General features: G+C 42.7%; 1 protein-coding gene across 2 annotated transcripts in view; it reads left to right on the top strand.

The window, feature by feature from the left end:
* The window catches only part of HS6ST2 (heparan sulfate 6-O-sulfotransferase 2), a 325,043-nt gene that overhangs the window by 248,265 nt on the left and 52,948 nt on the right, over nucleotides 1-23,830 (top strand). The gene's annotated exons all lie outside the window — the stretch shown is intronic.

Here is a 23,830-nt window from a genome sequence, read left to right as displayed (position 1 = left end):
AGTTTGCTGGGCGGAGAAAATGGTGAAGGGCTGTACAGGCAGATGAAGCACTTTGTAAAGGCCCAGAAGCAAGGGATAGCATGGAGGACATAGAAAGGGCATTTAGAAGATGTGTAAAACCGGGTTTCATCATGAAGGACCTTGGAGGTTGTGCTGAGATGCAGACCTGATTGGTAGTCAATAAGGAGTCATGTAAGTTAATCAAGCAGGGGAGTGGTGAAATAGCTGTTATGTCCAAAGAATATTGGCACAGTGTGAAGGGAAGAAGGGAGTGGGATGATGTTGTAATAGTTACTACTTTTCTGTTTCCATAACTGCATTGACCACACAGAAACAACTATCAGTGGGAAAGGGGGCACAGTTCTAGTCCAAAGGCCTGTGTTGTCTGTGCAGAAGAGCTGCAACCCAATCACTTGTCCTGATCCCTATTACACTGAGCCTAGGATGGGAGCTCCTTGTTTCAAGGCAAAGCCCTCAGTAAGAAACTGTTTGTAATCATGTCCAAAATTACTTCTTTATTGTAACCTGTGTTTGATCTCTGATTAGGAGCTGGATTAAGAAATCAAGCAATCAACTATCGAAATTGCAACCATAAATTGTTCTATAAACAACCAGCTTCCCTGTCTCCCCCAGCCCAAGTAACAAACCTGAAAACAGATGCATTTTTTGTTGTTTATTCCCCTGAAGGGTTTTAGTCTGTGCTTTTGAGCTCTGCACAAGTCAGAGAACAATGCGTGCCAGCCACAATGCCCCTTTATCCCTCACATATGGATCACTCATGTTGTACTTTGCCAGACTAAGACAAGACACCCAGGGAGTGAGGAACTGTTAAAAATATGTAACTATTTAAGATTTACCAAGTGAAGGGGAAGAGGTTTACTTTTAACAGAACTGAGGAGAATCTGCCTCGAGTTCAACATAAAGAACAGTTAAAGAGAAAACCCTCAGAGACTATTGTTTGAGTGATTTGTTGGAAGTAGTTTTGGTCCTGTAGGTTCTTCTAGGCCAAAGGCATTTGAATTCTACAGCCCATAGAGATACACATTTCTGTAAAACAACCTTACAGCTTATTGACCTTTTCTTGTTTGGAACTGTGCTGTGCTTACCCTATCGGACATGCAATAAATAGTCATAAATTATAAGATCTAGATTTAATTTTGGAAAAACTGACAGCAACAGAGCAACAGCGTCACATGAAGCAACTGACTGTGGAAGGAAAGTGCAACTATATAGCCTACTCTGTTCCCATAATGCCTAGGGACAACCAGATAAGAGTAGCTTGAGGTGTTCATTTCATCACTTTCCTGACATTAAGAGGTAGCAAGCTTCACTTTCCTGTTGTCATTGTTTCCAATAGAAAACACTTAGAAATTATAATATATAAGGATCCTTAAGGATCTTTACAAACCATTCCATTGTACAAAATGAGGATGAAGGCTCACAGAAGACAGATGATTTGTCCTTTGTCCTTGGTTAGTCATCAGCAATAACAGAGCTATAAATGGGTTTATAACCCAGGTGTTCTGCTCCTGGTGAACAACACCGCCAGTGGCCCAGTAATAACACTGGCACTTTCACAAAATTCACTCTGACAAGTTTGCATCCTTGACACTTGGCATAATATCTTTCACCAACTCTGGCTAACATTTGCGTAGTACTTTACAGTTGCATATTGCCTTTCACCATAACTTTTTAAAAATATATATTTTATTGATTTTTTACAGAGAGGAAGGGAGAGGGATAGAGAGTTAGAAACATCGATGAGAGAGAAACATCGATCAGCTGCTTCCTGCACACCCCAAACTGGGGATGTGCCCGCAACCAAGGTACATGCCCTTGGCCGGAATCGAACCTGGGACTTTTCAGTCCTCAGGCAGACGCTCTATCCACTGAGCCAAACCGGTTAGGGATCACCATAACTTTTAATGAAACTGTCAATGTTGGCTTTTCCAGTGGCATTTTAAATGGCACTATATTGTAGATAGAGGCTGCTTTTCTAAAGAGGAATTTCAATTCCTTTTTTCAAGAGGACTGAGTAGGGTTTTTATGTTCTTGTCATTTCCAAAAGGATTTGTGAATAAAAGCATTAAAATATTTTGTGTGTGACATAAAACTACCTCAGAATTGGAATGGACAAACGAGAGGGTGAGCAGTTCTGGAAGACACATCAGTGGAAGATTCTAGGTCAGGTATAAATACTGATAATGGGTTTTCAGAGACTTCTCTTGAATGCTAAAAAATGTGGAAAAGAAACTGTGGTTATGGAAAAAATTGGAAGAGAAGAGGTAAAGACAGGAAGTTCAGAAAGGGAGAAGGGACCACATTAAGGAGAAACCTCTGTATGAGACGAGAATTAAGGTAATGTTTCTTTTCTTTACAAATTCATACATTCACTAGGGTAAACAGCTGATATTTGCACATAAAGCACCCGAATCTCCCAGGGCTTCTGCTTGGAAGATAGTACCTTGGGAAACTGAAGACACTTTCCATTGCCTAGGGCAGTTACTGATTTGGGTTTCCTTTAGAGGTCAGCAAATTACGGCGCCCTCGAGCCAAATCCCAGTCCATTGCATGATTTTCGCATGGCCTGGTAAGCTAAGAATGTTTTCTGTTTTAAATTGTTTTTTAAAAAATTGAAATATTTGTGATACTTCAAAATTATATGAAATTTACATTTCAATAAATCAACTTTGTTGGAACCAAGCCACCCATTTATGTACTGTTTGTGGTTGCTTTTGTGCTGCAGCAGAGTCTGCAAATCTGAAAATATTTACTACCTGGCTTTTTACATACAAAGTTTGACAGATTCTGCTTTTAGTGGCAGTATCTTCATGATCTTAAAAGAGTTAAATAACTTTTTTCTGAGCTGGGGGGGATTCTGGTTCAGTACAACTAAGTCAATGACTTGCACACTTACCCACCATACTTTTATGATCAAATTAGAAAAATGGGATTTTTATGATTACAGTCTAATTACGAATTGTATTCTATAGAGGTACATTAGATGTTGAAATTTTCTAATGTAATATTAAGTTTCCTAATAATTCCAAATGAGATTAAAATGAAATTTTGTCATTTTCCCTTTTTAATGACCTGCTTCCTATAACCAGCAGCAAGCAACTTGGGCTCTGCAGGCTGGGTAAGGACACATTTTGTATTAATTAGCTATAGCTTAAGCATGAACGGTTAAGTCAGCAACTGGGGAAAAAAACTTTTTCACAAGTACATCTACATCTCCAGCAACATCTTTGCTATTGGGCAGGTTGTGGGAACAGGCAGTTATTTTGTTTGTACTGATTTCTGGCTAATTACTCATCTATTCACTCTGGTATCACCCAGCAAAATGCCATACACAGCTGGGCTTTCCAAGGACATTTTTAAATAATGGAATTCAAGCAGGAATTTAAATACTACCCTAAAGTGTTTTTTTCTGGATCTCCTCACTAAGCATAAAGGAAGGCTGATCCTGACTGGGGATAGAAGCTCAGGAGATAAATGATGAGACTGAGGATTAGCACTGGGAGGTCGGCAAGGCACATTGTGCACATTGGGACATTCCACCTATGAATCATGAATCATGCAGTTTAAAGACATACTTTGCATTGATTAGTTGTCATTTAAGTCCATACATTTAAGGCAGTTTTCTGCTTTCTGCCTCTTCCCCAAGCACCCATATTAGCTGCAGCTTAGATCTTAGAGAAAAGGATGGATTATGTGCCTAGTTGAGATTTATTCTCCTAGCTAAGAGGGTCAAGAGCTTTTTAGCTTCATATGTCCATCACTGCCTCTTTGAACTAGATTAATGAGTACTCTACTTTGTAATTTATCCATTAGTTTCTTATATTTCAAATCAATAGCTTCATACAATTATGAACTTTCATTTCCAATTATGTTTTATTTTGGAGATCTTGCCATTTCCTATGGATTTCTATAGCTCGTTTGCTTTTGGCTCTTGTGAAGTCTAAGAAAAATGTTTCCCCCACCCTCACTCCCTGGCTTTTAAGCTTGGCTAAAGTCATCAGAACAAGCTTGAATTTGTCTTTCAGCAGGCTTCTTTGAAATAAAAACACAGCCATCTGCTGTTGGGTCTGCTTACTAGACTGAAGATTGTTGTGAGGATTATCAGAAATGTGGACTAGAGTGTCTTCTGTGTGGGCAGGTTACAAACAATGCAGCTTTCATTGTGGTTTCTTGTATGACCATTGGTTTAAATTCCTACTGATTGACCTGAACATTCTAGATATTGTTGTTCAGTTGATAACCTTGAATGATTTCCAGTCAGCCCTTCCTTATCCCAAAGGAGTGTCACTTACGATGAAATTCATTCAGAGAAGTATTGATCCCTCAGCCATCACACTCCATTGATTTCCCCCTTGCCCAACAGAAGAGTGTCCTTCATGGATCTGGAATGTTTATATTGCCTCTAGGTTCAAAGGTTTATTCAGCAAGGGCTTTTATTGAGCCAGGTAATACTATAAGATAAAGAAGCTTGCGTTAACAAACATAGTAGAACTCATACAGCCCTGGATCTCTGGCTCTCCTTTTTCATCACCCTGCTTCTTCCCAAGAGAAAGTAATAAGCCAGAGGGTCCATCCAAACCCTCCTCCCCTCCCCTACTGTTGGGTTCCCCAGGAGACTGTCATCAACTCCTATTCCAGATGACCCACGAGTAGAGATGACAATTGAATAGAGATTATCTAGGCATCAGGGCAAAAATGCCCCAACATTGGCAGAGAATGGAAAACGCTGAAATGCAGTGGGCACAACAGAGAAATTCTAGTGGTGTATTGGGATGCATAAAGCCAGACCATTGTGAACAAATTATTCCTTGACTGGGGGCCCAGTGCATGAATTTGTGCACCCTGAAAGGTACTGTGGGCCACGAGGCTGCTGTGGGCACAGGGGCGGGTCTAGGCCCATCCTCTGTGCTCCCACCTGGGCCCTCCCACCGCAGCCTGGTCCCCTGTCTGCCATCAGCACTACTCCTGCCACCACTGCTCCCACGTGGTGAGGGCGCTGGCCCCACTCACACCCACTGATGGCACGGAGTGATTGGGGCTGGCGCTAGCAGTGGGTGTGAGCGGTGGCTGCTGCCCCAATCGCCCCTCAAGAGCAGGAGGAAATAGAGAAGCCCTCAGGGTTGATCGGGGCAACAGTCGCCGCTCACACCCGCTGATACTGCCAAGTGATTAGGACCAGCACTGGCAGTGGGTGTGAGCGGTGGCTCTGGCGCTGGCAGCCGGTGCGAGTAGGGCCAGCGCCGGCAGCAGGTGTGAGCGCCAGGCAGGACCGTGGTATGAGGGAGCAATAAATTTTCAGTAACCACCAGAGGCTCACCCTGATGACAGCAACTGGCACCCCGCTTTGGTCTGGTGCCTCTGCTCACCTGCTCCACCATCCCGCCATGGCCTATGCCCGCCATGTTCCACACTCTGCTGCCTGCTGCCGACGCCCACCATGTTCTGTGCATGCCCGCTGGTGGTCAGTGCACGTCATAGCGACTGGTCTATTTGCATATTAGGGATATGTATGTGTGTGTGTGTATATATATATATATATATATATATATATATATATATATATATGTATTTCCTAAATGTACCATGACTGACTTTAAGTGGCAAGGAAGAGGGCTCATTTGAGTGTCCTAGAATGTAATAGTATAAATCCGTAATATCTTTTAGAGTCAATAGAGCATAAAAATACATTCTTTTTCTTCTTTTTTAAAAATATATTTATTGATTTTTTTATAGAGAGGAAGGGAGAAGGAAAGGGATAGAGAGTTAGAAACATCGATGAGAGAGAAACATCGATTCAGCTGCCTCCTGCACACTCCCCACTGGGGACATGCCCGCAACCAAGGTACATGCCCTTGACCGGAATCGAACCTGGGACCTTTCAGTCTGCAGGCTGACACTCTGTCCACTGAGCCAAACTGGTCAGGGCAAGACATTCTTATATCACTAGAACTTTGTCCATAGCAGGTGGTAAGTGGGTTGTTGTTGAAACAATAGTAGCTTAGAGCTGTGAACTTGTGCAGATTGGCTTATACTACCATAATGAGTATAAAATCAGAATCATCCTCACATATTAATTATAAAATAATTAAATTATTATAACCTTCCATTTACCATTTATTACCATCATTATTCTTTGAAGTGATGAGATTGCCTTGTTTTTACCCCCCGTTTTTCACTTGTGTGAACAAAGGTATGCCAATCAATCAAGGGACTGGTGTGTTGACTTAAAACAAGAATTCCAGTTCTCTAACTCTCCATGTGGCACTCCTCTCAACAGTCTGGATGAAATCAGGAGCTAGCATCATTCGCAGTTGCTATTTACAAAAGTCTAATTAATACCTTGCAATCCCCAATGAGATACTTCAGCTTACTCTACAGCCAAGCAGAGCCACGCAAGTGAAGTCAGAATGCCAGAGTGAATTACTGGGCTTGTGTCAGCCCAGGCAGGGATGAGAAATCACCACAGTGAACTTAATCCAGGAGTAATCAAAAGGTCGAAGTTTTAATTAGTGAGAGTTTGATTTACATTCTCATTTGGCATCCTAAAACTCTACATTAGTTTTCAAACTTCTGTACCTCCCTGGTTGTTGTTTTACACTGGTTAGGATAGTTAACGTGCTTTTAAATAACATTATGTTTAATGGACCTTTGAAGGCACTGACATATGGATCTGTTTCCTCACGCATCAGCAGAACTATTTCCATTAGAGAAGTCAGTGAACAATCACATGTTGGGAGGAGCTTTAAGAGGGGGAGCATTTCAGCTTGGTATTGGTTCTTTCACCTTTACCCACTAAGAAAGCTCACAAAAAGTTATCTAGGACTATAAATATAAGGATTCATTTTTAATTAGAATTATATCAAAGTACTATAGTGAATAAAAGAATGGAATGGATTTATTTTTAACAAGCATAGCATGAATAATATATGGAAATGGGTGCTGATTTCTTCAACATAGTCAGACTTTCCATGTCACTGCACTGGTTACTACATTAAATAGCTGTAGCATGTTCTCTTGACTCTGCTCAATAGGGAGACATCTTTGTCCTTTGAGGGTGGATTAGGTTTTTGGAATCAGTCAGATGTCATTAGAAGGTAGCTTTGATGTACTAATTGGATGACCCACCTGGGTCCCATGGTTGGGACCAAAAGTGAGTGTGATTACACAGACATGAATGATACTTATCACGTGTTTCATAAATGTCTGTGAAGAAGATTCCAGGGGAGAGCTCTGGAAATGCTGTGAATGCTAGCAGCATCCTTGGAATATGTATACAGTCTTTTTAGGTAACAACTTCAAGGGGATCAGCAAGCCATGGTATGCTTGCTAAACATTTGTTTCACTTACATTGGCATTCCATTTGCCACGTAACTCTGAGCCTGGTTCGTCTAAAAATCTGGATGAAACTAGCATCTTTCATGAGTGTCAATTTACAAAAGTCTAATTAATTCCTCTTACTTGCTAACGACTTACTCCTTTTGACTCCATAGACAAGCAGGGCTAAATACATTATGTCAGAATTCCCTAAGTGAATTATTGAGCCTGCAGCAACCTGGGCTGGAATGAAAAATCACCCAGTATATTTAATCCAGAAATAATTAAAGGGCCAAAGAATTAATTAATGTGGATTTTAATTTGTTGAGGTCTAGAAAGAGGGAGCCTTTTGTTTGCTCCAGTGCCTTTTTTGTGTCCTCTTTGATTACAAGTGAATATGCCTTTGGGGAAAGATATCTATTTCTTTACTCTGTTCCTTGGAAACCTATGGGCAAGGAAGAAACAAAAAGGCCTCTAAACCTGCAAAGAGTACCAAATAATTAGATTTGCAGTTCAGGTGATGAGCCACTGCCTTGCCCTGAGGAATTGATAAGAAGCATAGAAGAAGAATTGTCAATACAAGGAGCAGATTATGATAAGAGAACAGGTGGTAGAGTTTGACAAGAGTTCTATGTCCCAAGAGTCCTGAACAAAGAATTAGAAAGAGGTCCAAGGAAAATAGGGAGAAATTCTTCCTGCAGTTTTTGGCCACATCACTAGCTCCCAAAAGGATGTTGATAGATATAACTGCTAATGTAGTGACAGGATCCAGGCAGATGAACTGTGCTGGGGAAGGAAACCCCCAAGCCCATTGATACAAGATGACTCAATGGGAACATTCCTTGCTGCTGTCCAAGGAGCAGGTGGTTTGTGGAGCCATTGGTCTAAGGCCCATGCTCCCCAGTGTCAAGTTAGATCACCAGGAAGGCTGCACCCATTGAGCTTATCTGCCTACTCTAATACGGTTTCCTTAGCTGCTACTGGTAAATAAACATGGGTGAATTTGACAAGTGTGGAAATTATACTCCACTCTACTTGACCTTTTAAAAAGTCTGTATAAGACACGGCCCCATGGAAAATGCTTTGTATTTCCCCCCAAAAAAATCTTTGCTTAGACTTGGTACCAGGAATAATTTTGACTCCCTGACAGAATGATACCCTTCCTTTTTATCACAAGTTCAGAATGCTATTACCCAGTATGTTTCCCTTATGGCCTTGGCTGCTAGGAAATTCAGAGCTAGCTCTAGCACTCAATTTCACTTATCATGTAGTCCAAGATTTTGATAATGGATCTCCCTTTTAAAAATATTTTCATTGATCTGAATTTTTATCCAGGATTATGTTATAGATGGATTTTAGGATCAACTACCTTGAATGTGGGATAGTGGTGGGTTATAAATTACAAAAAAAAATTATGTGGCCTAGTTGTGATGGTTTAACACCAACCTGCCTTCTCACTAGCCCATGATGTTGGCTCTGTACCTCGAGCTCCTTGGGATGAACTGTGTTTCTGTTAGTTGTAGCCCTCATTTCCCACTAGATTTGATGCTTTTACCTATATAAATCTTTAATTGTAATTTTTGTATTTCTAAGTATTAGAAAAAGTGACAGGGGGCATAGAGTAGCATGGACCTCCCTGGTTTTTTATTATCTCTGGAGCCAGTTGGATAAAATTACCAATAAGGAAATTTCCACTTAAATCAGAAACTTCTAGCAAGGGGATTGGCTGAGTTTTGGCAATTACTGATTCTAGGATTGTTTTAGTTAGTGTTTTATTGGACTTTCAGTTTGTAGCCATCACCTGACAGAATTAATTGCTCTATCTGCTAATTTTTGAAAGGGAAAGTCTATTCCAGAGCAGATATTCAGGAAACAAAACCTCTGTACTGTGCCCAGAAACAAACTGGAGGGGTCAGGCCGCAGGCCTGCAGACCTGTAGCTTGCTGCAGCTTATGGTCTTGCATTGACTATGGATAACCTTTCTCTGAAACCATGGGCAGTTGGACAGTGTACCTTGACAAGATATGACTGAAGTTTGACAATAGGGGAAGTAGGAAGTAAAGGACATGTGCCCTTAATTTAAAGAAAACTCCCACCCAGGCCTACAAGGGATGACTAGAGCAAGAACTCCTCAGGGAAATTCAAAGAAAGAAACAACAACAAAACTTGTTTAGAGTAACAGGGTCACACTTTCCTTCTGGAGTTTCATCTCCTTTTGAGTTTCTGCAACTTAATGCTGAACTGCTTTTCCCATGAGTCTTAGACAAGCTGAGAATATCAAAGGTGACTTTAGTAAACCATGCTCAAAAAAGAAGGAAAACCATAATTAGCATACAATAGACCAGGCCACAAAATTTATAATTTTAAGTATCCCAGGAGAAACATTGAACAGCTTTTAAAAGCACATTTCTTATGCTCCTAAGCAACAAAGATTGTTTGTATACCTTTTAGGAAGCTTTCTGGGTGCCTCTCCTCTCAATTCTGGTTTTCCCTTATTAGTATCTTCAGTTCTTCTTTCAGGGCAATCTGAAGAATGGTCATGGCCAAGGTCTTGATGATTAGCTGACATTCTTGAGCCCCAATGAAGGTTCTACCCCTTTACAGCTTAAATTATGTGCCTATATCACATAGAATAATTCTTTACAATTCATCACTGGGGTGTCCTCACTCATATGTCCCCCATTGAGAGGAATCTGGAAATGGTTGAATATTCATGGCATCCTTTCATAACAGAGTCAAGACAGTCATTTTCTCACAAAGGTTGAGGGAAGGAATAGGGAAGGCTCTTTCCATAGTAGGTTCTACTCCCGGCCAGCAATATGGACATTTTCCACAAGGATTTAGTTCTTTACTTCATTTAGACTTTTGCAGTAGTAAGCTTCATTTCTGCCTTTCATATTTTTATCACTGGCTATAGTTTTCTATATTTCCATTTCTCCATTTCCCATAACCCGAGAAATACCCCCAGACAGTGAGATAATGCATTGTGATTTCAGTGTTTGCTACTGAGAAAAATGCATGGATATCCATTTTGTATAGGATTTTAAAAAGTTAATTAAGTAGGAAATTGATTGTTTATTGATAGGGGGAACCAGAGGGCTGTCTTTTTCAAAGCATAGAACCCATCTTACAAAGAGGTAGCAGAGGTAATATGACTCTTAGGAAGCCCAGCCCTTCCCAAGGGTGCAAAATAAGTGGGTCTTGCCATATGACTGACTAATATTCTAATTATTGCCGAGCCAAGATTTTCTTGAAGTTTTGAAGGCAAGGGAAGAACAATAAGGCCCGTTTCTGATTTTGCACATAATAGAGGAAGCAAACAACAGGAACAATAATGAAAAGCAGACCAATGGTTTCTTTGGGAGATTATAGCAACCATATTTGCATAAACTTTAGTACAGTTCCTTCATTTTTTTAGACACTAAAACAGTTTCTTGTTTTATCTTTGTTGAAATAAATGAGGCCAGACTGGAAAAAATATATCCAAGGCCTATAATTATGGATTTGTTTGGTGCAAGATGCTTCCTTCAGCATATTTCAGGTCATCCTTTCCAGGAATTGATGAGAACGGGTTGTATATGATCAAGAGGTTTGTTTTCTATCAAATACTCTTGGCATTATAAAGGACAGCATGACTGATGAAAGACTACAACTAATCAGAAGTAACATGAGAAAGTAACTATGGGGAAAGTAACATGCAGTAGCTAGAAACCCAAGACACAAAACTGGCTTATAATCAGCAAATGAGTCTCTTACGATTGCAACACTCATGCCCCCAGATCCAGTGTCTCCTTTGGCTTGCAGGAGACCACTTTTTCCACTCTAGCTTATTCTTCTTAACTTTCTTCCCAGGCTTTTCTCTTCTCATTCTATACACTCTCTTTGTGTAATCTCTTCTACTTTATAAAGTTATCAACTACCACCAATATTCTAAAGATGCCTAAGTCTCTGGAGACCATTCCTCAACTGAGATATCTATACCCAGCTAAGTTGTGCATCCATTTTTCCAATTGTCAATGAAACATGTTGCTTGGGCATCCTACAGGCACACAAAACTCAACATAACCACAAACAGAACCTGCCATTTCCTTTTGCATACTCTCCCCTCACCAAAAAAAGAAAAAAAAAGAAAAAAGAAAAAGAAAGAAAGAAAAAAGAAATATGTTGTCCACCATTTTTTTTTTGTTTTTATTACTAACTTTGCAAATGGAGGCACAATTTATTCCTGTTACCTTATCTTTGGTCCTACGCCTTCCTTCCTTGCTCTGTACTCTGTGGGTGCTCTGGCCCTGTTTGTTAGGTGCCTGCCAAGTTCTTTTATTAACTTAATGTTACATCCTTGTGTATATCCCTTCTCCTCTCCAGACTTTACTAACTCTAAGGACGCTTATAGCTCAGTAGTTCTATAACTCCTTCCTTTGAATGGGGCGGGGTATATTCAACAGAGAGCCTCAGTCTTTGGCTCAGCCAAGAGTCTTGGGTTAGACCAGTGATGGCGAACCTTTTGAGCTCGGCGTGTCAGCATTTTGAAAAACCCTAACTTAACTCTGGTGCCGTGTCACATATAGACATTTTTTGATATTTACAACCATAGTAAAACAAAGACTTATATTTTTGATATTTATTTTATATACTTAAATGCCATTTAACAAAGAAAAATCAACCAAAATAATGAGTTCGCGTGTCATAGGTTCACCATCACTGGGTTAGACTATACTGTTACTAAAAACTCATATTCATTAATATAAGTATATTGTTATAAATTATACAAGGTATATAATTTTTTAAAAATCCTCACCCAAAGATGCCAAAGGCGTGCGTCCTGTTTTTTTGTGTTTGTTTGTTTTTTTTTTTTTTAGAAAGAGAGAAATCAATGTGAGAGAGAAACATTGATCGGTTCCCTCCCATAAACGCCCCTACCGAGATCGAACTGCAACCTTTTTGGGTGTACAGGACAACACTCCAACCAACTGAGCCACCCAATCAGGGCCAAAGTCTAGCATTTAACAGTGATTAGTGGGTGAGATACAACAAGAAATGTTTTGCTCCCATGAACTGTTAGAATTTAATCTTTTATGAACACACACTGTAAAATAATTCTTAGTTTTCCAAATTTTAAGACAACAGAGCAAAGCCAACTATTGGGTTTAATTCAAAAAGGAAATTTAGAAGTGATATGTACATATCATGGAACAGATAGCATTTGCAGAGGAGACCCTACTTAGAAATAGCATGCATTTAAATAAATGTGTGATATCTAAATGAGTGAAGCTTGAGCAGTTTAAAAATGAAAACATTTTCAAGATTTAAGATAAAAGTGTAAAAACCTTTGGTGTAGAGACTCAGGGCTGTTAAGAGACCCATTGGAACACGGTTGAGAGAAAATTTCTGCTACTTCAGTAAGTATTTTCAACACCTTCGTGACATGGCCCTTATACTTGATTTCTAAGGAGCCAACTGGACTTGTAAATTTTCAATTCATTCACCCCCTTAGAAAAGCACGTAAGATGCCAAGTTCAGCAACAAGGATATATTTGAACACTCCTGGCTTTGGACACCAACATGTAGCTAGAGAATTGTGTCCAGATGCCCCAATGTTAAGTTCAGAGGCCTTTGTTAGGCAGGACCAACCTGCCTCAGTGACTCAACTTCTCAAAGTTACTCCAGCTCTGTCAAGGACAGAATAACCCCAGCTCTGCCTGATTCTAGTGCCTATACTCATTTTACAATCTCAGAGTTATCTCCAATTAGTTTGGCAACACCATTCTCCAAAGTTTCTGACTCCCACTGGTTTTACCCTACTTGAGTTTCATATCTGTGGGCACTGGATCTGAGAAACGGTACCAGAATAGGCTTTCACCTATTTAGGCATACAGTGTTTTCTGACATAAGTCATTTGAACAAAAAACTAAAGCCACATGAATGTGTTACTAAATCTCTACCCTGATATGTGTTAGTTCAATTGCTCAAACATGTTAGAAGCCAAATATATCAGGATGGTGGTCAGTCAACAGTTATTGAAAAACTTCTTTATGACAGATGTTACAAGAAACTTTGTAAGCAGATATGAACACAATTTGCCCTTGTCCTTAAAGAATATAATATACTAGAGTCCTAGTGCATGGATTCGTGCACCAGTGGGGTCCCTCGCCCTGGCCTGTGGGGATCAGGCTGAAACCGGCTCTCTGACATCTCCCGAGGGGTCCCGGATTGCAAGAGCATGCAGACCAGGCAGAGGGACCCCACTAGTGCATGATCGGGGCTAGGGAGGGACTGCAGGAGGGCTCCAGGGTGTGTCTGGCCCGTCACGCCCGTCTCTCCCAGTCCTGATCGGCAAGACCCCGGCTGCCAGCTAACCTACCAGTTGGAGTGTCTGCCCCCTGGTGGTCAGTGCACATCTTAGCTAATGGTCGAACGGTCGCTTAGGCTTTTATATATATACTAGAGGCCCGGTGCACAAAAATTTGTGCACTCGGGGGGGGGGGGTGTCCCTCAGCCCAGCCTGTGCCCTCTCGCAGTCTGGGACCCCTCAGGAGATAACGACCTGCTGGCTTAGGCCTGCTCCAGGGTGCCAGAGGGCAGGCCCAATCCCTAGGTGCAGCCCCTGGTCGGGCTCAGAGCAGGGCTGATTGGGGAGTTGGGGCACCGCCCCCTGTCATGCACAGAGCAGGGTGGATCGGGAGGTTGCGATGCCACCCTCAGTCACGCTCAGGGTAGGGCCGATTGGAGGGTTGGGGCACCGCCCCCTGTCACACTCAAGGCAGGGTTGATGGGGAGGTTGCGGCGCCACCCCCTGTCACACACAGAGCAGGGCCAATCAGGGGGGTTGGAGCTCCATACCCTGTCACGCACAGAGCAGGGTCGATCAGGGGGTTGAGGAGCTCCCCCCGTCACGCACAGAACAGGGCCCATCGGGGGTTGGGGAGCTCCCCCCTATCACGCACAGAGCAGGGCCGATCAGGGGGTTGAGGAGCTCCCCCCTGTCACTCACAGAGTAGGGCCGATAGGGAAGTTGGGGCACCGCCCCCTGTCACACACAGAGCAGGGCGGATCAGGGGGTTGGGGTGCCGCACCCTGTCACACTCAGGGCAGGGCCGATGGGGAGGTTATGGCTCTACCCCGTCACACACAGAGCAGGGGCCCGTAGGGGGCGGTTGGGGCGCCGCCCTCTATCACCCACAGAGCAGGGCCGATCAGGGGGTTGGGGCGCCGCCACTGTGACACTCAGGGCAGGGCCGATGGGGAGGTTATGGCTCTACCCCATCACACACAGAGCAGGGCCGATCAGGGGGTTGAGGCGCTGCACCCTGTCACACACAGAGCCGCAGGGTGATCAGGGGGTTGGGGAGCTCCCCCCTATCAGGCATAGAGCAGGGCTGATCAGGGGGTTGGGGCGTCTTCCCCTGTCAGGAACAGAGCAGGGCGGATAGGGAGGTTGTGGCCCCGCCCCCTGTCTCACACAGAGCCGCAGGGCGCTCAGGGGGTTTGGGCGCTACCCCCTGTCACGCTGATCCCATTGCCGGGAGGCCTCGCGGCTCCACCAATCCCGGTGCTGGGAGGCATATTAACCTTTTACTATATAGGATAGACGCATAGACGCCTGGTGCACGAGTGGGGGCCGGCTGGTTTGCCCTGAAGGGTGTCCTGGATCAGGGGGTCCCCACTGGGGTGCCTGGCCAGTCTGGGTGAGGGGCTGAGGGCTGTTTTCAGGCTGGTGGGTGACTGAAGCTCCCAACTGCTCCTTTTTTTCTTTTTTCTTTTTTTATTCTGGGCCAGCTTTAGCTCTGAGGCTTAGCTCCAGCTCTTAGGCCTCAGCTGCTGAAAGCAGGTATTTGGTTTGTTTGGGTTCTATAATTGAAACACTGTTTCAACTCCAGCTCTGAGATCCCTGCGGGCTGAAAGCAGGTTTCTGGGGTTTTGTTTAGCTTCCATATTTGTAACAATGTTTCAAACTGCAAGCTCAGAGGCTGGCAGCGGCAGGCGGGGAACGTTGGAGTCCTCCGTCACTGAAGCAAGCAAGCCTCATGTTCGCTTTAAGATGCCTGGCTGCTGGCCGCCATCTTGGCTGGCAGTTAATTTGCATATCGCCCTGATTTGCCAATGGGAAGGGTAGCGGATGTATGGCTAATTACCATGTTTCTCTTTTATTAGATAGGAGATATATATATATATATAATGTGCAGGAGAGTGGACACTCTTGAAAATCCCATAAGAACATATTTAGTAGAAAGTAAATGGAAAGTGACTTCACCAGGGAAAAGGAAATGAATAAGTGATCAGTCCCCTGCCTCCACCATGACTCCTAACGGCCTTGGTTCATATCATCCTGCAGTGCAATGTCAGTATCTCACTTCTATATAAGTGGTCTGACTTGTCTTGTTTCTCTGTGTTCTAATTCCTGCCACAGCAGTGGCCTCTTTGGCTTTTCCTTAAAAGGTTCACTGAGATTTTTCTGGCCTACTCTGGGGATTCCCTAATGTACCATGTTTACCAACTGGGCTCCAGTTGTGAATTTTTAATTATGCCAGAACATTTTCAGTAAATGGAATTTCAAGTTCAATTAATGCTGTCAGATCCAATTTTTTTCTCACCTGCTATTGAGCTCCACTCTGTGGTGTTTGCAGTAATTGCCACTTCTGTAGGAAAGAGGAGCTTCTCTAGAGCAGGATGACTATCGGCAGCCCATTGCGTTCTCCTCTTTTCTGACTCAGGAGTAATATAGTGAGGGCACTTTATCAGGCAGATTCTCATTACATTGTCTGGAAAGCAGGGACTATGGATAGATAGGGCTCATTGTTATCTTTGTTGCCACTGAGTATGGCTGTCTCATGCTTCTTTTTAGGCAGCAGTTCTCAAAGTGTGCTCCATAGTCCAGCAGCATCGACATCCCTGGGAACTTGTTAGAAGTGTAAACACTCAGGCCCTATCCTAGACCTGTTGAATCAGAAACTCTGCCCACCTTCTGCATTTTTAAGTTCTCTAGGTGGTTGCAACATATGATTAAGTCTATGAGCCACTGTTAGGAGAAAAGTGTTTCAAACTAAGGATGGGAATAATTTCATTCTATTTTGTGAAAATACTCATAACCTGGATTTTATATTCTGACTTTTTAATGGGAACTCATACTCATAATTTTTTTAAAATATATTTTATTGATTTTTTACAGAGAGGAAGAAAGAGGGAGAGTTAGAAATATCGATGAGAGATAAACATCGGTCAGCTGCCTCCTGCACACTCCCTAATGGAGATGTGCCCGCAACCAAGGTACATGCCCTTGGCCGGAATCGAACCTGGGACCTTTCAGTCTGCAGGCTGACACTCTATCCACTGAACCAAACCGGTTAGGGCCATACTCGTAATTTTTATTAGTAACTCAGCTTTACTTCTGCCGTTCCTGATTTCCCCAAGCATAGGTGGCCATTCCAATTTATTTCTCTAGCACTTTCTCACACTGGCTTTATCCCATTTGTTACATTGTCTTGTGTATCTGTTAACATACCTCCTCCACTAGTCTTTGGGTCACTTGAGGGCAGGAACCTTGTCACACTTATCATGGTGTTCCCAAGGTCCAAAACAATGTACAGCATTTTTGCATGAATACATTGTTCAACATTTTTTAATTTTCAAAACTACACTATGGTCTTAAGACATAGGACGGGCAGATGCGGAAACTGAAACCTAGAGAAGTTAATTGATTCAGTGGCTAGGTTGCAGACCCAGGGCTAAATAAAGCTTGCCTCACTTTGGGAAAGGTAATGGCCATACAGTAGTTCCTTAACCACTGCCCTCATGAACTCAGGTCAACTCAGGAAGCCTAGGATACTTTGGCTTTCCAAGGGCAAAGTCCTTGATTTGCTCCCAGACAGGCTGTCCCTACCCCCAACTGTGGTGACATTCTTGTTCCACCCCGAATGCTAAGAGAAGGTGGCTGAGGGTGCCAGTTAGTGAGGAACAGTGAAAAGACTGAGAACAGGAAACGGGAAGGGCATTATGCAGAAAAATAGGAGTGGAATTTAGTACCATTAAAGGTATAGTCCCTGATATATGCTTAGTCCTTGGAAAAGGAGAGCAAATCGGAAAAGATGTGAGCTACAAGTGAAGCCAAAGTTTAAAGCTCAGTTTTGTTCATCTACCAGACTGCCCACCTTACACCACGATGACAGCAGCATTGAATACACATTGTGAGGAGTTTTTGTCATGGGAATGGGTTGACAATGATTGCCACCCACCTCACCTCTTGGCACCCAGCTCACCTTGACATCTGTAAGTAGTCTAGCTGGACTAGGAGAATGGGGAGAAGTAGGGTATGGGCATGGGATGAAGAAAGTTACTGGCCCACACCAGGATAAGGCCTGTGATTTCCCTCATTAATCTTACCATTGGACTCTACAAACTGACTTAACTGAGTCAGGCTCTTTTACTTGGACCCCTGGGTTATAAGCCTTTGTAAATCCTCATAAACTGGGATGGAAGAAAGCATATTCTGGCATATGCTGTCCCAAACCTGAAATATTTACTCCATTATTCACAATGAGGCTGTCCCATCAGGCCTCATTGTTTATCTTACTTTGACTGCCACTTTGGAGCAATGACTGTACATCTGACCCTGTCTTTCTTCTTGAGCTGCACTGCTATCTCTCTAATTGCCTGCTGGACACTGTCCATCAACACCCTAACTCAATATGTTTGAAACCAAATCTGTCATCTTCTATAGTCCAGAGTCCCCTCCCAGCTAATCTGTCTCTTTCATTGGCACCTCTGTTTTCACAGTCATAGTGCTTCCAGACCTTCTCAGCAGCTTTCATTAGGCTTTATTCTCTTCCTCCACGTGTAGTCAATTCAGAAGTTCAGTTATTTCCTACTAGAGGCCCGGTGCACTGATGGGGGGTGAGGTGGGGGAGGGGGTCCCTCAGCCCGGCCTGTGCCCTATTGCAGTCCTGGATCCCTCAGAGTATGTCTGCCTGCTGGCTTGTGGCTGGATGGCCTTCTGCTGCTGTACAGCCTGCTGGTTGAGCTTCAGCAGCTGCTGCATGTGCACAGGCTGGGCCACCACGGTCTGTCCTGTGAACACCATCAATTGGTGAATCAAGCATGGAGGCAGGCTCACCCTGAGTTCTCTGTGCTTCCCTGAGTCACTGAGTTGTTTAGATCGACTGCCTTCTACAGAGAATGGCACTGGGATTGGGCCTAAGTCGGGAGTCGGACATCCCTCTTGTAGTCTGAGACCCCTTGGGGGATGTACCAGTGTGCCAAGTGGCAGGTGGCCAGGAAGGAGCCCGAATCGAGGCTATGCCTGCTGCCCTCTGCTCAGTAGTGCTGCTGTGGAGTTGGGAGAGGCTGTTTCTGTGGCAGCTGCACTCGCCAGCCATGAGCCTGGCTTCTGGCTGAGCAGCGCTCCCCCTGTGGGAGCGCACTAACCACCAGGAAGCAGCTCCTGTGTCTGCCTCCTGGTGGTCAGTGCGTATCATAGCAACTGGTTGTTCTGCCTTAATGGTCACTTAGGCTTTTATATATATAGATTGATATGATTTTCTTCTTTCCACCTCTATAACAACCATTCCGGTCCATGCTGTCAACATATTTCATGTCTTAATCACCCCAAACTATGTAATACCAAAACTATGATTTTCTGCTCTTCAATCCCCTATCTGATAGAGAAGCCCAGAGCTAGATGTGAATACAATAGTTGTAACATACAATGCCAGTGAGCTCTGATAGTCTGTAACATAGGGTCCAAACTCTTGGTAAAGATGTAAGTGAACAGCCAGCATACATGAGAAAAAGTATAATTTAGGAACTGATTCATTTTCGTTCTTGATCCCAGTGAGGCATTTGGGGATGTGCTTGCCTTCCCTGGGCAGAAACAGCATGTGTCAAGAGGTGAAGAGAAAAAAATAGCAACAATAATCAATAAGCTTATTGCTCCAGTCCCTGATGCCTCTGTGGTGAGTTGTTAGAGTGAAAAGTTAATGGATGGAATGGGAGAGGGCAAGTTAATGCAAGTGTCCCAGCTGCGTTTTCCAAGAGCTCTGCGATCACAAAGTAATCCTGAGCTTATGTGTGAACGGTTTACCTGATCAGTTTAATGTACCCAGCTTTATAGATGAGAATGCTAATACAGAAAAAAAATTGTATGCCTTGCTGGCAGTCAGCATAAGAACTCAAGATTCCTGAATAAATGCTTTGATCATAGGAGGTTGCTTCTGAGAGATCAGTTACACTGGACTTCAGAGCAATAAAGATGAGCTTTTCTCTTCTCTTAAAAACCTCAGTCATTATTCACAGTTAAGCAAAGGGAAAGTAGGGGAGGAAGCTAAATAAAAGCCCAGCTTAGTGAACCGAACATTCTTTGCTTGGTGATGAGCAGAAATAAACATAATGGGTACAGGACACTTAAAGGGGCATGGACTCTAACTTAGACACTTAGGGTAGAAGAAAATGAAAAAGTTTGGAGCAAAGAAAGAGAACCACTCAGGACATAACCTCGCTTGATAGAAAAATGAAATAAAGAAATCTCATCAGCTCTAATTAAAGGAAATCAATATTTGAAGAGCTGTCTTGCTCAATAATAGCACCAGGGCAAAACATACTTCGAAATGTGAGCCCGTTAGAACATAGAAAAGCAGGATTTTTTTTTGAAGGGGGGAACCAATTATTATTTAAAAAGCCTCTCAACAGATGACCACTGGTAGATATGTTGTAGAAGCACCTGTTTGGGGAAACAGATTAAATGAGCTTCTATCTCTGGAAGGGTTTTTGTATTTTAAGTGCATTTTCTCATCCTGGCAGCTATATGGAGTCGAGGGTTATCTCTAGGGAGTACAGAGAAGCTACCATTTCCCCAGAGACACTTGAAATAACCCCTTAACAGTAGCTTGGGTTTCATCTTAGTTATCACTTACAAGAACACACACTGGAAAACATCAAGAGCTGTACAAGATTGTTGTTATTCAGAGACACTAGCCAACTATCCAAGAAAGCTTGCTTGAGAATCCTTTCTAAGCTCCCTGTCTTTGTGATCCACATGTTGATCAATCATCAGTAACTAGAATCTAGTCCTCCCAGACCATTCTTCTTCAGGGGTGGAAAATAGGTGACATGTGTCATCACTTCCTTCTCTCACACAGTGCCAGACATTGATAATCAGTTATAGCATTCCTTTTCCACTGAACCCAAATGCAGCTTTTTTGTTTATCTGTTCAAATATTTTGGGCACCCTCTTACAAGCTATTTGGCAAGAAAGATAAATATAAACAACACTATAAGCACCACATGCTAAGTGCCAAATAAAAGATTTGTAGACAATAAGTCTTATAGGCCAACTCTCTCTTCTGAAATACAATTTCAACTTCCTAGGAACCTGAAAATTAATTTTTTAAATGTCAGTACGATTATAGTTAGAGCAACACAACTATTTTTTCATGGGTTTGAGATAAATTAATTCCAAAAAGAGCTTACGAAGTACTACAGGAAATGCAGAAGTTTCTGTATGCCCCCCATCAAGAAAGTGAGTGGTGTGTGTTTGAAATCACTAGGTTCTTCTCCCTTAAGTACCTCTCTGACGTAAGAGAAAAATCTAGATTGGAGTGGATGTGATTGCCATTTTGGGTTAAGCACACTGAATACCATTTCAGCATCAAATTATTCAATCAGAAACACTTTGAAACTGCTGAAGTGTTAGGTTAGTCACAGATTTCCCACCTGAATACAATGTGCAGAATACTACAGATTTCTCCCCAATTTTCTGGTGTTTGCTGGGCCTGTGGAAAAGAGCTCACTTCATAGATGGCGGCAGACAGCTGAGCCAGGCAAACAGGAGTGCTGGTACTCATTAACTTTTCCTATGAGGACCTCACCTGGAATTGTTTTCCTAGGCCTTTGATGAGGCAGAGTTGTGAGGGAGGGAGGAAAGAATCTTAACCTTAGAAGAGGATAGCTATTCAGGAGCAATGGAAGAAGCCTGGAGCCATGCCCTCAGGGATTTCAGGCCACAGCCTTTCAGATCGCAACCCAAAGAGGAGATGAAAGTAAAGAGGGCTGACAAGTGCTCTAGAGACAGACAAAGTGATGACAGCTGGGGTAGGTCTGTTTCAGATGGGTGAAAACTAGCTCTAATTCAAGGCAGCCCCCACTTACCCATCTCATATACTCCAAATTACTACCCATATACCCTAAAAGCAGGCAGGACTTAGAAGTCCCTGGGATTGCCGGGTGTTTTAGTGGCCAGGGTCCTTGGTAGCACATTAATGTTTGGGTCCTCGACCATTGTTTTTCTAAGGTTCCCAGAGAGTCTGCAGCTGCAGGGTTATCTTCTACTCTTCATGGGGCACTTCTGGAAAACTCAAGGTCCTTCTCTCTCATGCTATCAGAATTATGGCATCTTGTCCATACTTACTTCGGCAGCCTGGAATGATGATTCTTTTTTCCTCAAACTTTTCTATATAACAGGTATGTTGTCTACAAAGTTCAACTCCAAACCTGTTACAAGTTCTGCTTGGCCCCTCCCTCAGTTTCACATACATTTTGCCCCTGTGAATGGATCTTCTATTTGCACAGTAGAAACATTTTGAGTTATTTGATTTTTTTCACCCCCACTCTTGGTGCCATACCTTCCGTGTGTGATTTTTCTGAGTTTTTGTCTTCATTCCCTTCAGATCAGCACTTGCAGGATTTGCCAGTAGGTCATTGGGGTCCCTATTCGGATCTTTGAAGGACTACCCCCCCCCCTCCAGAGCAGCAGTTAACAATAGTAAGGCTGCCACTGACAGCTGACAGCTTTCCCTAGTGTCCTGTTGTGCCCTGCATTGAGCTTAAACAGGATCACTTGTCATGCAGATTATAAAGGACCCTTGTGCCCAAGGCCCAGACATGGGAATTTAGCAGTGGGAATGAGAGTTCTTTAATTCAAAAGAATGTGGATGCCTGAACTTAGTGACTCTGGGGAGTCCTAGATGACCACCTACTCTGAAGCTAGTAGCGGGCAAAATCAAAAGACCAAGCCCCTTGTTTTAGAATGCTTCCAGTAAAATTTCCCACCACCTCAAGTTCTATTGAGGGGCTAGAAGGAGGAAGGCTCAGTGGCCAGTGGCCAGGGCATGGAAATGAGGAAACTGAAACTTGCTCAGATTTGGAACATATAGCATAGGGTGTCCTTTGCATTAGACTGCATTGACCTTCTGAAAGATATGGTTTTGAATTCTTCTGAGTTACAAGTCTTTTATCCACTTATTCAATGTTATTCCTTAGTTTCTGAGCTTGGTTCTGAAGGAGCAGGAGAGCTGGGATGGTGCCAGGTACAGTTAAAGAGTGCTTTGCCTGGAAGTTATAATGGATGGGCAGGGACAGCACAGTGTGAGTTCTGTAATCTCCACTCAGAATGTAGCCACATTTTTCTCAGGGAAGTGCAGAATCCCGGCATTTTGTCTCAGTGGACTTCTCACGCCTCCTTTGTGATAGAAGGTATGTCCACTTTCTTGAGAGTCACCCACCCCAGCACAAGTATCGAAGCTCACCTTGCTGTCTCCTACTTCAAAGCACTGCTTTTGGGACCTCCTGCACACTGAATCCTACCTGCTGGGTCTCTTGCTACCTGCCTTATTAGCTCTTGTCTGTACCCACACACATCTGTATTGCCTTTGCAATCACCAGGAACCCATGATCATCTCTTGTTCCAATCACATCCATGTACACTTAAAGCTGAGTGTGCAGGGCAGAATATCTTTTGTGAGTCCCACCCCACATATAAAGACAGCTACTTGCAAGAACCTAGTTCTGAGGTACTTAAAAGAGTCATAAACATCTGGTAAGCTCTTTAGCATAATCTGAGACAATATTCTATGCCCTTGGATGGTTCTATTATACTCACTGAAAGCTAATATGTGCATTTTTCTTTTTCTCTACACTTTTCATAAAAGGTTATGCTGACGTAGACCTTACTAACAAAAGAAATCTTTCCAATGAAATCATGATAAATAATTCCACACATCATCAAGTGGCGAGAAAGGCTTTGAATTGGTTTCCATGGAAATCTGAAGATGAAATAAAGCAATAATTTCAAGGCAGAGCAGCTGAATTGAAGATAATGGTAAAAATAGTTTGATAAAGGAAATAGAATAAAGTAATCAAGAAGACTCCACTCAATTATTCCTTTTTGTTTACTTTCAAGTGATTAATTTGTCTGCATTTATTAACTAGATGAGATTAAGCAGACCATCCTAGTGATTTATTTTGTAATTGTTTCCAGGGTTTGACATAAGCTGTGGAATTATTGAAGGTGGAGATTTAAATTTAATTACTCATGAAGCAGGTGATGCTTCTCCTAAAAGAATAACTGAATTCATGGCCTTCCTGTGTTAACATTATGAATGAAAATTATTAATTCATCTGATATTATCTCCCAAAGACTTTTAGAAGTCAATTGGCATCCATATACTTCACTAAAAGTCAGCAGCTTCAGAACTGAACTTGAAATACAGAGGATCCAGACTGAAAAGAA

The sequence above is a fragment of the Myotis nattereri genome, assembly GCF_964212035.1.
Source record: "Myotis nattereri genome assembly, chromosome: X".
In the NCBI taxonomy this organism is placed as follows: Eukaryota; Metazoa; Chordata; class Mammalia; order Chiroptera; family Vespertilionidae; genus Myotis; species Myotis nattereri.
Note: the sequence above shows the minus strand (reverse complement) of the source record. Positions and strands in the feature narration are given on the sequence as shown.